A 15,231-nucleotide genomic window follows, 5' to 3' on the forward strand; every position below is an offset into this window, starting at 1 on the left:
TAGTTAGGACTAAGTCTAACAAAACATGTATGGGACTTGTATGCTGAAAACTACAAAACCCTGATGAAAGAAATCGAAGGAGATCTAAATAAATGGAGAGACATACCATGTTCATGGTTTAAAAGACTCAACCTATTAAGATATCAATTCTCAAACTTATATACAGGTTTAATGCAGTTTCTATCAAAATCCCAACAAGATTTTTTTTGTAGATACAGACAAGATTGTTCTAAATGTTACATGGAAAGGGAAAGGAACTAGAATAACTAAAGCAATCTTGAAGAAGAACAATAAAGTGGACAGAATTAGTCTATCTGATTTCAAGGCTTATATAGATGTAGTAATCAAGACTGAATGCACAGAAAACTCGCGGTGGAAAGGGGGAGTGTCACATTGTGGGGATCACAACCAATGTCACGAAGCAATATATGTATAAATTTTTGAATAAGAAATTAACTTGAGCTGTAAACTTTCACCTACAGCACACACACACACAAAAGACTGCATAGTGTTGGTGGAGAGATAGACACAGAGATCAATGGAATAGAACAGAGAACCCAGAAATAGACCCACATGAATATGCCCAGCTGATTTTTGACAAAAGCACTTCACTGGAGGAGGGTAGCCTTTTCAACAAACGGTGCTGGAGGAACTGGACAGACAGTCACAGCGACAACAACAACAAAAAAGTCCTTGACTTGAGTCTCATACCTTATACAAAACTTAACTCAAAATGAATCATGGACTTAAATGTAAAATGTAAAACTTTAAAAAAAAAAATTGGAGAAAATCCTCAGAATCTAGGGCTAGGCAAAGAGTTTTTAGATTTGATCCCAAAAGCATGAAAAAGGAAAAACCGATAAATTGGACTGCATCAAAATTTAAAAACTTTTGCTCTGTGAAAAACCCCATTAAGAGGATGAATAGATAAGCTACAGACAGAGAAAATACTTGCAAATCTCATATCTGACAAAAGACTAGTGTCTAGAATATATAAAGAACTCTCAAAATGCAGTGGTAAAAAAAAAATTAAGCAAGATAATTAAAATGGGCAAAAGACGCAAGATATTTTACTGAGAAGGATACAAAATGGCAAATAAGCACATGAAAAAATGTTCAACATCATTAGTCATTAGGGAAATGCAAACTAAAACCACAATGATATATCTATCAGAATGGTTAAAATTAAAAATAATGACAGCACCAAATGCTGGTAAAGATGCAGAAAAAGTGGACCCTTCATACGTTATTGAAGGGAATGTGAAATGGGACAGTCACTCTGGAAAACAGTTTGGCAATTACTTAAAAACTAAACTTGCAGCTACCACAGAAACCAGCAATTGCACTCTTGGGGATTTATCTTAGAGAATTGAAAACTTATGTTCACAAAAAAACCTGGACATGAATGTTTTTTACAGTTTTATTTAGTAATAGCCCTGAACTGGAAACAACCCTGATGTTCTTCAATGGGTGAATGCTTAAGCAAATTATGGTAAATCCATGCTGAAGAATACTTAATATACCATGGACTGCCAGAAGAACGAACAATTTGTTTTGGAAGAAGTACAACCAGAATACTCCTTGGAAGAGGCAAGGATGATGAAGCTTCGTCTCACTTACTTTGGACATATTATCAGGAAGGACCAATCCCTGGAGAAGAACATCATGCTTGGTAAAGTAGAGGGTCAGTGAAAGAGAGGAAGACCCTCAATGAGATGGATTGACATAGTGGCTGCCATGATGGGCTCAAGCACAGCAATGATCGTGAGGATGGCACAGGACCGGGCAGGACTTCATTCTGTTGTACACAGAGTCGCTATGAGTTGGAACTGACTCGATGGCACCTAACAACAACTACAACAACCATACCATGGAATATTATTTAGCAATAAAAAGAAACAGAGAATTGACATATGTAACAACCTGGATCCATCTCCAGAGAATTACACTGAGTGAAAAAAAATCTCAAAATATATGATTACACTTATATAACGTTCTCAGAATGACACTATTATAGAGATGGAGAGCAGGTTAGTGTAGCCAGGGGTTAAGGGGACAGGTTGGAGGAAAGTGGGTGTGCCTGTAAAAGGGCAACAGGAGGATCCTTGCGGTGATGGAAATGTTCTGCTTCTTGACCATTTCAATGTCAATATTCTGGTGGTGATATTGTACCATAGTTTTGCAAGATTTTACCATGGGAGAAACTGGGTAGAGTTATAAGAATTTTCTCTAACTGCATGTGAATCTACAATTATCTCAAAATAAAAAAGTTTAATTTAAAAAAAGCAATGAGATGATAAACACAAAACTTGGGACAGTGGGATAGGAGAGAAGATAGAAAGGTGCACAGAGGTAAATGAAAGTGATTTTCAGTGTCCTGGTTCTTGGGTTAGGTGGTTGGTTTGGAAATGTTTGTTAAATTTCTAATAAGTCAATTACTAATATATAAATAAAAGAGGTCTATTTACGAGCCAATGATAACAGAGTATCAGGAACCAAGGATAAAGGTTAAGCTAATTTTGTGTACCTGAGGTCTATTGACAGGGAAGACACACTAGTTCAGCTACTCTTGAGAAGCTGACTTTGAGCCACTTTCTTACACAAACCTAAGGCTCTTTCTGAAGTCCCTGGGTGGTGCAAATGGTTAAGCACTCAACTACTAGCCAAAAGATTGGCAGTTCAAACTCACCCAGTGGCCCCTTGGAAGACGAGCTTGATGATCTGCTTAAGAAAAGTCACAGGCTCGAAACCCTCCAGAGGAGTTCTGCTCCGCACATGTGGGGTCACCACGAGTTGGAATCAACTGAACATCAGCTAACAACAAGGCTCTTTCTATCCTAACAATAGCCAAGAGCACAAGCTATTGTTAAGAAGAAAAACAGTTTCTTTAAACAGCCCGAGGCATCCACCCTGAGTGTTTGGTGGAATACCAAAGCTGTTTGTCTCCTTCTAATGAGGATAGTCAGTGGGAGTCTTCTACAGTTTGTTCATGCAGCAGACGTGACCAGTGTTGTGAGCCCAGTTCTGTGCTAGACTCGACAGGAGTAAATAGAAGATGTTGAGATGCTTCCAAGGAAATAACAAATTAGTTGTAGCTGACGGTTGATCCTACAGGAAATGAGTGAAATTATTTTTTTAAGTCCCAAATGACAAATGTCTTATTCATGGTTTTAAAGAGAATAATGAGCAATCTCCCAGATACTGTTATTGTTGTTAATTGCTGTTGAGTCAGTTCCGACTCATAGCAACCCCATGTACAACAGAATGAAACACTGCCGGGTCGTGTGCCATCCTCACAATTGTTGCTATGCTTAAGCCCATTGTTGCAGCCACTGTGTCAGTCCATCTCGTTGAGGGTCTTCCTCTTTTTTCGCTGACCCTCTACTTTACCAAACCTGATGTCCTTCTCCAGGGACTGATCCCTCCTGACAACATGTCCAAAGTATGTGAGACATAGTCTCACCATCTTTGCTTCTAAGGAACATTCTGGTTGTACTTCCTCCAAGACAGATTTGTTCATTCTTTTGGCAGTCCATGGTATATTCAATTTTCTTCTCCACCACCACAATTCTTCAGTCTTCCTTATTCATTGTCTAGCTTTTGCATGCATATGAGGCAATTGAAGATACCATGGCTTGGGTCAGACTCACCTTAGTCCTCAAGGTGACATCTTTGCTCTTCAACACTTTAAAGACGTCACTGGCAGCCAATTTGCCCAATGCAATGCGTCTTTTTATTTCTTGACTGCTGTTTCCATGGGTGTTGATTGTGGATCTAAGTAAAATGAAATCTTTGACAACTTCAAAGTTTTCTCCGTTTATCATGATGTTATTGGTCCAGCTGTGAAGATTTTTGTTTTCTTTATGTTGAGGTGTAATCCATACTGAAGGCTGTGGTCTTTGATCTTCATCAGTAAGTGCTTCAAGTCCTCTTCACTTTCAGCAAGCAAGGTTGTGTCACCTGCATAATGCAGGTTGTTAATGAGCCTTCTACCAATCCTGATGCCCTGTTCTTCTTCATATAGTCCAGCTTCTGGGATTATTTGCTCAGCATACAGATTGAATACGTGTGGTGAAAGGATACAACCCTGACGCACAACTTTCCTGACTTTAAACCATGCAGTATCCCCTTGTTCTGTTCGAGGAATTGCCTCTTGATCCATGTGCAGATTCCTCATGAGCAGAGTTAAGTGTTCTGGAATCCCTATTCTTCGCAATGTTATCCATAATTTGTTATGATCCACACAATCAAATGCCTTAACATAGTCAATAAAACACAGGTAAACATCTTTCTGCTATTTTCTGCTTTCAGCCAGGATCCATCTAAAATCAACAATGATATCCCTGGTTCCACATCCTTTTCTAAATCCAGCTTGAATTTCTAGCAGTTCCCTGTCGATATACAGCTGCAGCAGCTTTTGAATGATCTTCAGCAAAATTTTGCTTGCATGTGATATTAATGATATTGTTTGTTGATTTCCACATTTGGTTGGATCACCTTTCTTGGGAATAGGCATAAATATGGATCTCTTCCGGTCGGTTGGCCAGGTAGCTGTCTTCCAAATTTCTTGGCATAGATGAGTGAGCATTTCCAGTGCTGCAACCGTTTGTTGAAACATCTCAATTGGTATTCTGTCAATTCCTGGAGGCTTGTTTTTCGCCGATGCCTTCAGTGCAGCTTGGACTTCTTCCTTCAGTACCATCAGTTCCTGATCATATGCTACCTCCTGAAATGGTTGAGCATCGACCATTTCTTTTTAGTATAGTGACTTTGTATATTTCTTCCATCTTCTTTTGATGCTTCCTGCATCGTTTAATATTTTCCCTGTAGAATCCTTCAGTATTGCACCTCGATTCTTGAGAATTTTCTTCAGTTCTTTCAGCTTGAGAAATGCCGAGTGTGTTCTTCCCTTTTCGTTTTCTATCTCCAGGTCTTTGCGCATGTCATCAAAATACTTTGTCTTCTAGAGCCACCCTTTGAAATCTTCTGCTCAGCTCTTCTACTTCATCATTTATTCCTTTTGCTTTAGTTACTCCACATTCAGGAGCAAGTTTCAGAGTCTCTTCTGACATCCATTTAGGTCTTTTCTTTCTCTTCTGTCTTTTTAATGACCTCTTGCTTTCTTCATGTACGATGTCCTTGATGTCATTCCACAACTCATCTGGTCTTCGGTCATTAGTGTTCAATGCAGCAAATCTATTCTTGAGATGGTCTCTAAATTCAGGTGGGATATACTCAAGGTCGTACGTTGGCTCTCGTGGACTTGTTCTAATTTTCTTCAGTTTCAACTTGAACTGGCATATAAGTAACTGATGGTCTAATCCGCAGTAGGCCACTGGCCTTGTTCTGATTGATGATATTGAGCTTTTCCATCATCTTTTTCCACAGATGTAGTTGATTTGATTCCTGTGTATTCCATCTGGCGAGGTCCATATGTATAGTTGCTGTTTATGTTGGTGAAAAAAAGGTATTTGCAATGAAGAAGTCATTGGTCTTTCAAAATTCTATTATGCGATCTCTGGCATCATTTCTATCACCAAGGCCATATTTTCCAACTATCAATCCTTCTTCTTTGTTTCCAACTTTTGCATTCCAATCACCAGTAGTTATCAGTGCATCCTGATTGCATGTTCTATCAATTTCAAACTGCATAAGTTGGTAAAAATCTTCAATTTTTTCATCTTTGGCCTTAGTGGTTGGTGTGTAAATTTGAATAATAGTCATATTAACTTGTCTTCCTTGTAGGTGTATGGATATTATCCTATCACCGACAGTGCTGTACTTCAATAGATCTTGAAATGTTCTTTTTGAGGATGAATGCAATGCCATTCCTCTTCAAGTTGTCATTCCCGGCTTAGAAGACCACACGACTGTCCAATTCAAAATGACCCGTACCAGGCCATTTCAGCTCACTAATGCCTAGGGTATCGATGTTTATGCATTCCATTTCATTTTGGACGATTTCCAATTTTCTAAGTTTCATACTTTGTGCATTCCAGGTTCTGATTATTAATGGATGCTTGCAGCTGTTTCTTCTCATTCTGAGTCCCAGATGCTAGACTGTTACAATGCTATTATAATACGGTACTGTTGTGTGTCTTCTAGTTGATTCCAACTCATAGTAACCTTACGGGACAGTGTTGAACTGCCCCATAGGGTTTTCAAGGCTGTAATCTTTATGGGCACTGCTGACCTTTTGGTTAGAAGCTGAGCACTTAACCACTGCACCACCAGGGCTCCTTATTATAATACTAGGCTATTAACCACTGTGCCATCAAGGATATGCCACCATTATATGTCACCATTTAGGGCTACACTAAATCCATTGCACAGCTAGAGAAAACACGATTTTACTAGAAGCCTCTCCACAGGAAACAAAATTAGGGGAAAAATAATTTATTAATTTTTGTGTGACGTATGCTACCATAATGCTTCAATAAGCATTATCATATCTTCCTTGATAGCATCTGCTGGCCCTCCGTTGGTAGCTCTTTTACCTAATCCAAATGCTACCTGCTGCAACATGACTGTTTATTAGTTACTAACAATCAAACCATTAAGTGCATGCTTGCCTGAGTACGAATCCTAACTCTGCCACTTTTCTGGGAGGCCTGAGAATGTTCCTGAAGCTCTCTGTGCTTCAGTGCCCTCATTTGTAGTGCTTGTTATAACTACAGCTAAGCGTTGGTTAAGAGTCTGGGTGGCACAAGAAGTTTGCAATCAGTGGTTCAAACCTACCCAGCAGCTCCATGGAAGGAAGGCCTGGTGAGCTGCTTCCCTAAACAGTACAGCCAAGAAAACTCAATGGAGCAGTTCTACCCTGTAATATAGGGGGTCGCCATGGGTCGGGGGCTAACAACAGCAACAGGCGCTGGTTGGGGAGCGGGGACAGAGCTATGAAGAAGACACTGTGTTTGCCTTATGGTGCTCATGATCTAGTAGAGGAAGACAGATGCGTAAGTGGGGAGGAGGGCGCTATCATATATATAAGATCTGGAAAGATACACACCAATGACTGGAGTTAGGAGTGCTGATCACTCCCAATTTATCTGTGATGGTTGAATCATTCTTTTTACAATGGGAATGCGTTCATTTATTTCTTATGTAACCCACTGCTGTTGAGTTGATTCAAACTCATATGGACCCTATATAGGACAGAGTAGAACTGCCTCACAGGGTTTCCAAGGAACAGTTGGTGTATTCGAACTGCCGACCTTTTGGTTAGCAGCTGAGCTCTTAACCACTGCGCCACCAGGGTTCCATTTCTTGTGTAGTTATAAGCAAATTTTTAAAAACTTCATAAAGAAGTAGTGGGAAAAAAGGATATGTAGTTAATTCTTTGAATTATGGTGTTGGTGAACAATATTAAATATATCATGGACTGCCAAAAGACTGAACAAATCTGTCTTGGAAGAAGTACCGCCAGAATGCTCCTTAGAAGCAAGGATGGCGAGACTACGTCTCACATACTCTGGACATGTTTTCAGGAGGGATCAGTCCCTGGAGAAGGACATCATGCTTGGTAAAATAGAGGGTCAGCGAAAGACAGGAAGACCTTCAAAGAGATAGATTGACCCAGTAGCTGCAACAATGGGCTCAAGAATAACAACCATTGTAAGGATGGCTTAGGACCAGGTGGTGTTTCATTCTGTTGTACATAGAGTCGCTGTGAGTCGGAACTGACTTGACAGCGTCTAACAACAGTTAATTCTACCTGACAGTCAAGGCAAGTCTTTCTGGAAGGAGAGAGCTCAAGCTACTCCTTGAAAGAGGAGTACGTAGATGTTCATCAAGCAGACCGAGCTGGGGGTGGGAAGGAGATATGGGTGGAGAAAAGAAGAGGGAAACAGAAAGACAAAAGCCATAGACCAAAGATATCCTGGCCTGATCTGGAGGATCCCAAGTAGAAGAAAGTCTACTGCATGAGCATAAGGGGTGAGGTGGGTAGAGGCGGGAGAAAAGGTTGGAGAAGTGGAGAGAGCCTTGAAGGTCAAGCAGACTTGCTGTGCTTCGTCCTGGTGGTAAAGAGGAACCATGGAAATGTTCAAAATAGGGGAGTAGCATAACAAGTTTGCCTTTTAGATGAACTAGAGGCCCACAAGAGCAGAAAGAGGATGGTCACAGAGTCCTGTTGCTATGGTCCAGATGAAAGGGGATGCATGTGTGGGGCGGCGGGTGAGAGGAGGGAGGAATCCCAGAGATATTATGAAGATAGAGATGGAGATGGATTTACTGTGAAGCTAGGGAAGCTTAAGCTTCCAACCTATCACTTAGATCCTTTCCAAAACCCTAGGAGGATCATAGCAGCATAGTCACATGGTCATATGTTTATTGTAAAATTTGCCAAAAAGTTATTTGAACTGCAGTTAATGAAGACTAATCTCTGTTTCCACTCTGATTTTCCCTTTCACATGTTTCCTCTCTCATCAGGTGGCACTGGAGTGGCCATGGACGTTCTCGAGCTAGAGCAAAGAGGAGTTGAGTTGGCACATGCTGAGTTTGGGTCTAGCTTGGGGATACAGCTGTTATTGCTGGGCATACTGGTGTTTTCCAGGACACTCCTAATGTGCGCCAGCTCACCTGGCATAACAGTGTGAAGGTGCAGGGCCAGAGGTTACTGTGATACGAATGGGGAAGGGCGGGCAGAAGAGAGGCTCAGGGTCTGCCCCGTCCTCACCCCAGACACCTCTGCCCTGAGCCCCGGGCACTCTGAGCATCCACAGCCCCCGGCCTGCAGGCTCTGGCCCCACTCATCCCAGCTGCGGCCAAGCACCAGTGGGCCTCCAGGACCAGAATGCACCAGAAACCTGGGCAGTGGAGGTGTGAAACACATGGAGTCGAACTTCAAAGTTAGTGGCAGACTCTTCCAATCATCAGCTATGTAAAAGCAGAGAATCTGGTTCTCATGGAATCCTAATCAAAAAGAAAGTCTTCATGTGTTAGGAAAATATTTGATAATGCAGCTGAAACAAATATAATTGCACTTTTTGTCGGGAATAGCATTTCCCAGAATTCTTACATTTTTAGGGCACCATCAGCAAGTATATCTCTGTGTAGAATCACATGATTTAAGTATATCAGCTATCAATGATAAACAAATTTTAATCACAAGAGAAGATTGAATTATCTTTCTATTCTTTATATTAAAAAATAACTTTAGAAAGCGTTGCTATATGAAACCAAAAAATAGATGAAATAATAGCATCATTGAGTGTTGGTCATGAGTGGAATTTAGAAGTAGGCTATTTTTGGATTTTTGTCATGTTTGTGGAATTTTGTTAGGATTTATTTTCTTATTTTGATTAAATTTTAACTTTAATATCCAAATTTGGTTATTTTTCTTAAAGAAGGGGCCCCAAGTCGTATCAGCTTCAGGCCTCACAAAGCCTGGACCAGCCTGGCTTAGGAGCCATATAGCATAGAGACCGCCTGGAAGTGGTGCCACACACAACGCCCTCGTGACCTCCACTCGTGGGTCCCTGGCACAGAGCATGCAGACGTGTGCATTTGTGTCGACGATACACTTGGTGCTGCTTGTGCCGAGTCTGACGTGTCTGTGTGATATCCCAGGAGAAAGGCTAAGGAGAAAGTTCTCCAACAGAGAAAGATGGGATAGAGAGACTCAGAATGAGAGAAACAGGCCCAGGATGGAGCTCGGGGCACCGAAGACCAGGAGGCAGGCAGAGATGCAGAGGTAAAGAGAAGGGTGCGATAGAGACGAGATGGAGAGACAGAGAGAGAAAACATTGAGGAGGTAGGGGGACTGAGAGACACAGAGAGAGAGACAGAGAGACAGCAAGGGTACAGGACCAGTCGCTTAAACTTCCCAGCCTCTATTCTAGAACATTCTATGGTCCAGGTAGAGTCACTTGATAGTACCCCACGAATACCTTCTTTTCTTTTTCTGTCTCCTTTTCCCTCTTTTTCTCCTTCGGTTTTTTTCTTCTTTCCTCTGTCCTTTTTCAGGGCCAATTCTATGCAGAGGAGCAAGAGGATAATCACCTAACATAACATGGTTAAGGAATCTCCCCCCAAATCTCTCTCCCACTTTTAGAGCCATAGACCTAAAATCCCAGCATTTAATATTTGTTCCAGTACATCATCTTTACTTTTTCCTTTTAGAAGGCAAGTACCTTTTGCTGTTGTTAGTTGATATTAAATGACAACCCCAAGAATAACAGGATGAAATGTTGCCCAGTCCTCTGCCATCTTCATGATGGTTGGTAGGTTTGAGGCCAGTGTTGTGCCCATTGTGTCAACCCATCTCACTGAGGGTTTTCCTTGCCTTTGCTGGACCTCCACTTTACCAAACATGATGTCCTTCTCCAGCAATTGGTCCCTCTTGATGATGCATCCAAAGTAAGCAAATCAAAGTCTTGAACAATATTCTCTGTGACCCATAGGGTTTTCATTGGCTAATTTTTGGACGTAGATTGCCAGGTCTTTCTTCTTAGTCTGCCTTAGTCTGGAAGCTCCACTGAAATCTGTCCATGATGGGTGACCCTAAGGTATTTGAAATGCCGGTGGCATAGCTTCCAGCATGATAGCAACACTCAAGCCACCACAGTACCACTAACTGACGGACAGGTGGTGGCGCGTGCCTTGAATAGAGGTAGAACCCACACCCAGGCTTGATGTTCTTTCTCCTTGCTCTTCCCTCTTTGAGAGCTGGGGAGAAAAGTCCTGAATGATGGAAAGTTTGGGTGGAGGGAACCTGGTAACGTATTTTGGATTGGTCTGCAGGTAGAGCAGGCCTGGGTGGCCTGCCCTTCAAGTAATTCTGAGCACCAGAGAGAGCTTCAGGGAGCAGACATGGAAGGGGCTATGGAAGGGAAGTTACTAAAAACAGCCTTCACGACTTTGTTTTGGGCCAGATCCCATCTCACAATTTTCTGTTCCTGTTTTCATCTCCTTATCAGGAGTCCAACAAATGACCCAAGAAACAAGTTCAATCCTGACCCAGAACAGTAGCCAACCTAAAAATATAACCTAATTAGTAGAATTCTCACAGACCACTGGCAGGATTATTAACTGCAGTTGACAATATGTGTCAAATACCTTGAAAGTATGCGTATCCCTTCTGATCAGCAATTCTATACCTAGGAATTAAACCTAAGGCCATAATCAGAGAAGTCCAGAAATATGTGGGTACAATAATATTTATAACAATGTTGTTTAATCATTATTTTAGATAAGCCATGGTATATCTCTTGCTTGGTAAAGTAGAGGGTCAACAAAAAAGAAGGAGACCCTTGACGAGATGGATTGACACAGTGGCTGCAACAATGGGCTGAAGCATAACAACGATTGTGAGGATGGTGCAGGACCAAGCAGCGTTGTGTTCTGTTGTACATAGGGTCGCTATGAGTCAGAAGTGACTCAACGGCACCCAACAACATGGTATCTCTTTACAGTGGAATACTATGCATATTTAAGATGGTGTATATTTATTGTCTTGGAAAGATGTTTATGAAGTTTTAAGTGAAAAGCAGTTTAGAGTATGATTTCGTGCACATAAATACGTATATATGTATATACTTGCATTAAAAACATTGAGAAGGCAATGTATGCCAAAATTCAACAGGGTATCTCTATGTAGGTGCTTGGATTATGGAGACTCTGTTTCTTCTACATGCTTTTCAACCTACTGTAGACTTTATTACTATCTGTGACCGTGTATCCTAGAAAGATTGAAGAGTTTACAATTAACTAGCTGATTATTAGGGGCTAGCTACCTGCCCACCTCTACCAAGGTGCCACTAACTGTTGAACAACAGGGCTGGCATTAGGATGAGGTGAACGAGGCACTTGCCTCAGGTGCAAAATTTAAGAAGATGCAAAAACAAAAAAAATCCTAATTAACCAAGATAATTATTATTTTAATGCAATTAAAAAAAAAAACAAGATTAATGCAAAAAATCCATGATGAGCAAAACATCAAAATTTAAAACAAAGATAGAATTCAACAGTGCCTTGTCGAGCAGTATCAGAGACTCAAGCAAAAGGAAAAATGAGCACCTGTACTCACGTTTCTAGTACTTTTTTAATGGTTGACTTTTTTTCCCCGGAACATTAAAGAAATTGAAAAAATATTTATAAAAATTGAAAAGAAGTCAAGCACAAAAGGATAAATACTGTATGAGACCACAATTATAAAACCTCATGAAAAGGTTTACACACAGAAAGAAAATCTTTGATGGTCACTAGGGAGGGGAGCCTTGGGGAGGGAAAAACTCTAACTAGACAGCAGATAAGTGGTAACTTTGGTGAAGGGTTAGACAGTACACAATACTGGGGAAGCCAGCACAACTTGTCCAAGGCAAGGTCATAGAAGCTCCATAGACACATCCAAACTCCCTAAGGGATTGAATTAGTGGGCTAAGGGCTGGGGACCATGGTCTCAGGGGGACATCTAGTTCTGTTGGCATAACATAGTATATAAAGAAAATGTTGTACATCCTACTTTGGTGACTAGTGTCTGGGGTCCTAAAAGCTTGTGAGAGGCCATTTAAGGTGCTCCACAGGTCTCACCTCATCTGGAGCAAGGGAGAATGAGCAAACCAAAGACACAGGGAAAGATTAGTCCAAAGGACTAATGAAACCACAACAACCACGGCCTCCACCAGACCGAGTCCAGCACAACTAGATGGTGCCGGGCTACCACCACCGACTGCTCTGACAGGGATCACAGTAGAGGGTCCCCGACAGAGCTGGATAAAAATGTAGAACAAAATTCTAACTCACACTCACAAAAAAAGACCAGACTTACTGGTCTGACTGGGACTGGAGAAACCCTGAGAATATGACCCCCGAACATCCTTTTTTTTTTTTTTTTTATTGTGCTTTAAGTGAAAGTTTACAATTCAAGTTAGTTTCTAGTACAAAAATTTATACACACATTACTATGTGACCCTAGCTGCTGTCCCTATACTGTGACAGCACACTCCTCCTTTCCACCCCTGATTTCTCATGTCCATTCAACCAGCTCCTGTCCCTTTTTGCCTTCTCATCTCACCTCCGGACAGCAGCTGCCCATTTAGTCTCATGTATCTACTTAAGCTAAGAAGCACACTCTTCAGGAGTGTCATTTTATGTCCCATAGTCCAGTCTAATCTTTGTCTGAAGAGTTAGCTTCAGGAATGGTTTCAGTTCTGGGCTAAAGGAGAGTCTGGAGGCCATGTCTTCCAGGGTCCCTCCAATCTCAGTCAAACCATTAAGTTTGGTCTTTTTACCAGAATTTGAGTTCTGCACCCTACTTTTCTCCTGCTCCATCAGGGACTCTCTGTTGTGTTCCCTGTCAGGACAGTCGTTGGTGGTAGCTGGACACCATCTAGTTCTTCCGGTCTCAGGCTGATAGAGTCTCTGGTTTATGTGGCCCTTTCTGTCTCTTGGGCTAATATTTTCCTTGTGTCTTTGGTGTTCTTTATTCTTCTTTGCTCCAGGTGAGTTGGGACAACTTGATGTATCTTAGATGGCCACTCAATAGCTTTTAAGACCCTAGATACCACTCACCAAAGGGATCCAGAGCATTTTCTTAATAAACTTTGTTATGCCAATTGACCTAGATGTCCCCTGAAACCATGGTCCCCAGACCCCCACCCTTGCTACCCTGTCCCTCGAAGTGTTAGATTGTATTCGGGAAACTTCTTAGCTTTTAGTTTAATCCAGTTGTGCTGACTTCCCCTGTGTTGCGTGTTATCCTTCCCTTTACCTAAGATAATTCTTTACTATCTAGTTAGTGAATAACACTCTTCCTCCCTCCCTAGCCTCGTAACCATCAAAGAATGTTTTCTTCTGTGTTTAAACCTTTTCTTGAGTTCTTATAATAGTGGTCTTATACAATATTTGTCCTTTTGTGACTGACTAATTTCGCCCAGCATAATGCCTTCCCGATTGATCCATGTTATGAGATATTTTGCAGATTCATCGTTGTTCTTTATCATTGTTCAGTATTCCATCATGTGAATATACCATAATTTGTTTATCCATTCATCCGTTGATGGGCACCTAGGTTGTTTCCATCTTTTTGCTATCATGAACAGTGCTGCAGTGAACATGGGTGTGACGGCTCTTATTTCTCTAGGATATATCCCAAGAAGCAGGATTGCTGGATCATATGGTACTTCTATTTCTAGCTTTTTAAGGAAGCGCCAAATCTATTTCCAAAGTGGTTCTACCATTTTACATTCCCATCAACAATGTATAAGTGTTCCAGTCTCTCCACAACCTCTCCAGCATTTATTATTTCGTGTTTGTTGGATTAATGCTAGCCTTGTTGGGATGAGATGGTATCTCATTGTAGTTTTGATTTGCATTTCTCTAATGGCTAACGATGGTGAGCATTTCCTCATGTATCTGTTAGCCACCTGAATGTCTTCTTTGGTGAAGTGCTTGTTCATATCATTTGCCCATTTTTTAATTGGGTTGTCTTTTTGTTGTTGAGGTTTTGCAGTATCTTGTAGATTTTAGAGATTAGACACTGATCGAATTTGTCGTAGCCAATAATTTTTTCCCAGTCTGTAGGTTGTCTTTTTACTCTTTTGGTGAAGTCTTTTGATGAGCGTAAGTGTTTGATTTTTAGGAGCTCCCAGTTATCTAGTTTCTCTTCTGTTGTTTGTATATTGTTACTTATGGTTTGTACTCTTTATGCCACATAATAGGGCGCATTGTATTGTCCCTATTTTTTCTTACATGATCTTTATCATTTTCAATTTTAAATTTAAGTCTTTGATCCATTTTGAGTTTGTTTTTGTTCATAGTGTGAGGTAGAGGTCTTGTTTCATTTTTTTGCAGATGGATATTCAGTTATGCCAGCACCATTTGTAAAAAGACTGTCTTTTCCCCAATTAACAGACTTTGGACATTTGTCAAATATTGGCTACTCATAGGTGGATGAATTTATGTCTGCATTCTCAATTCTGTTCCATTGATCTATTTATCTGTTGTTGTACCAGTACCAGGCTGTTTTGACTACTGTGGTGGTATAGTAGGTTCTAAAATCAGGTAGTGTGAGGCCTCCCACTTTGTTCTTTTTCTTGAGTAATGCTTTACTTATCCAGGGCCTCTTCCTTTTCCATATGAAGTTGGTGATTTGTTTCTCCATCTCATTAAAAAATGCTGGTGGAATTTGGATTGGGATTACATTGTATCTGTAGATCGCTTTGGGTAGAATTGACATTTTCACAATGTTGAGTCTTCCTATCCATGAGCAAGGTATGTTTTTCCACTTAT

This window comes from Trichechus manatus, unplaced genomic scaffold (assembly GCF_000243295.1).
Source record: "Trichechus manatus latirostris isolate Lorelei unplaced genomic scaffold, TriManLat1.0 scaffold00187, whole genome shotgun sequence".
In the NCBI taxonomy this organism is placed as follows: domain Eukaryota; kingdom Metazoa; phylum Chordata; class Mammalia; order Sirenia; family Trichechidae; genus Trichechus; species Trichechus manatus.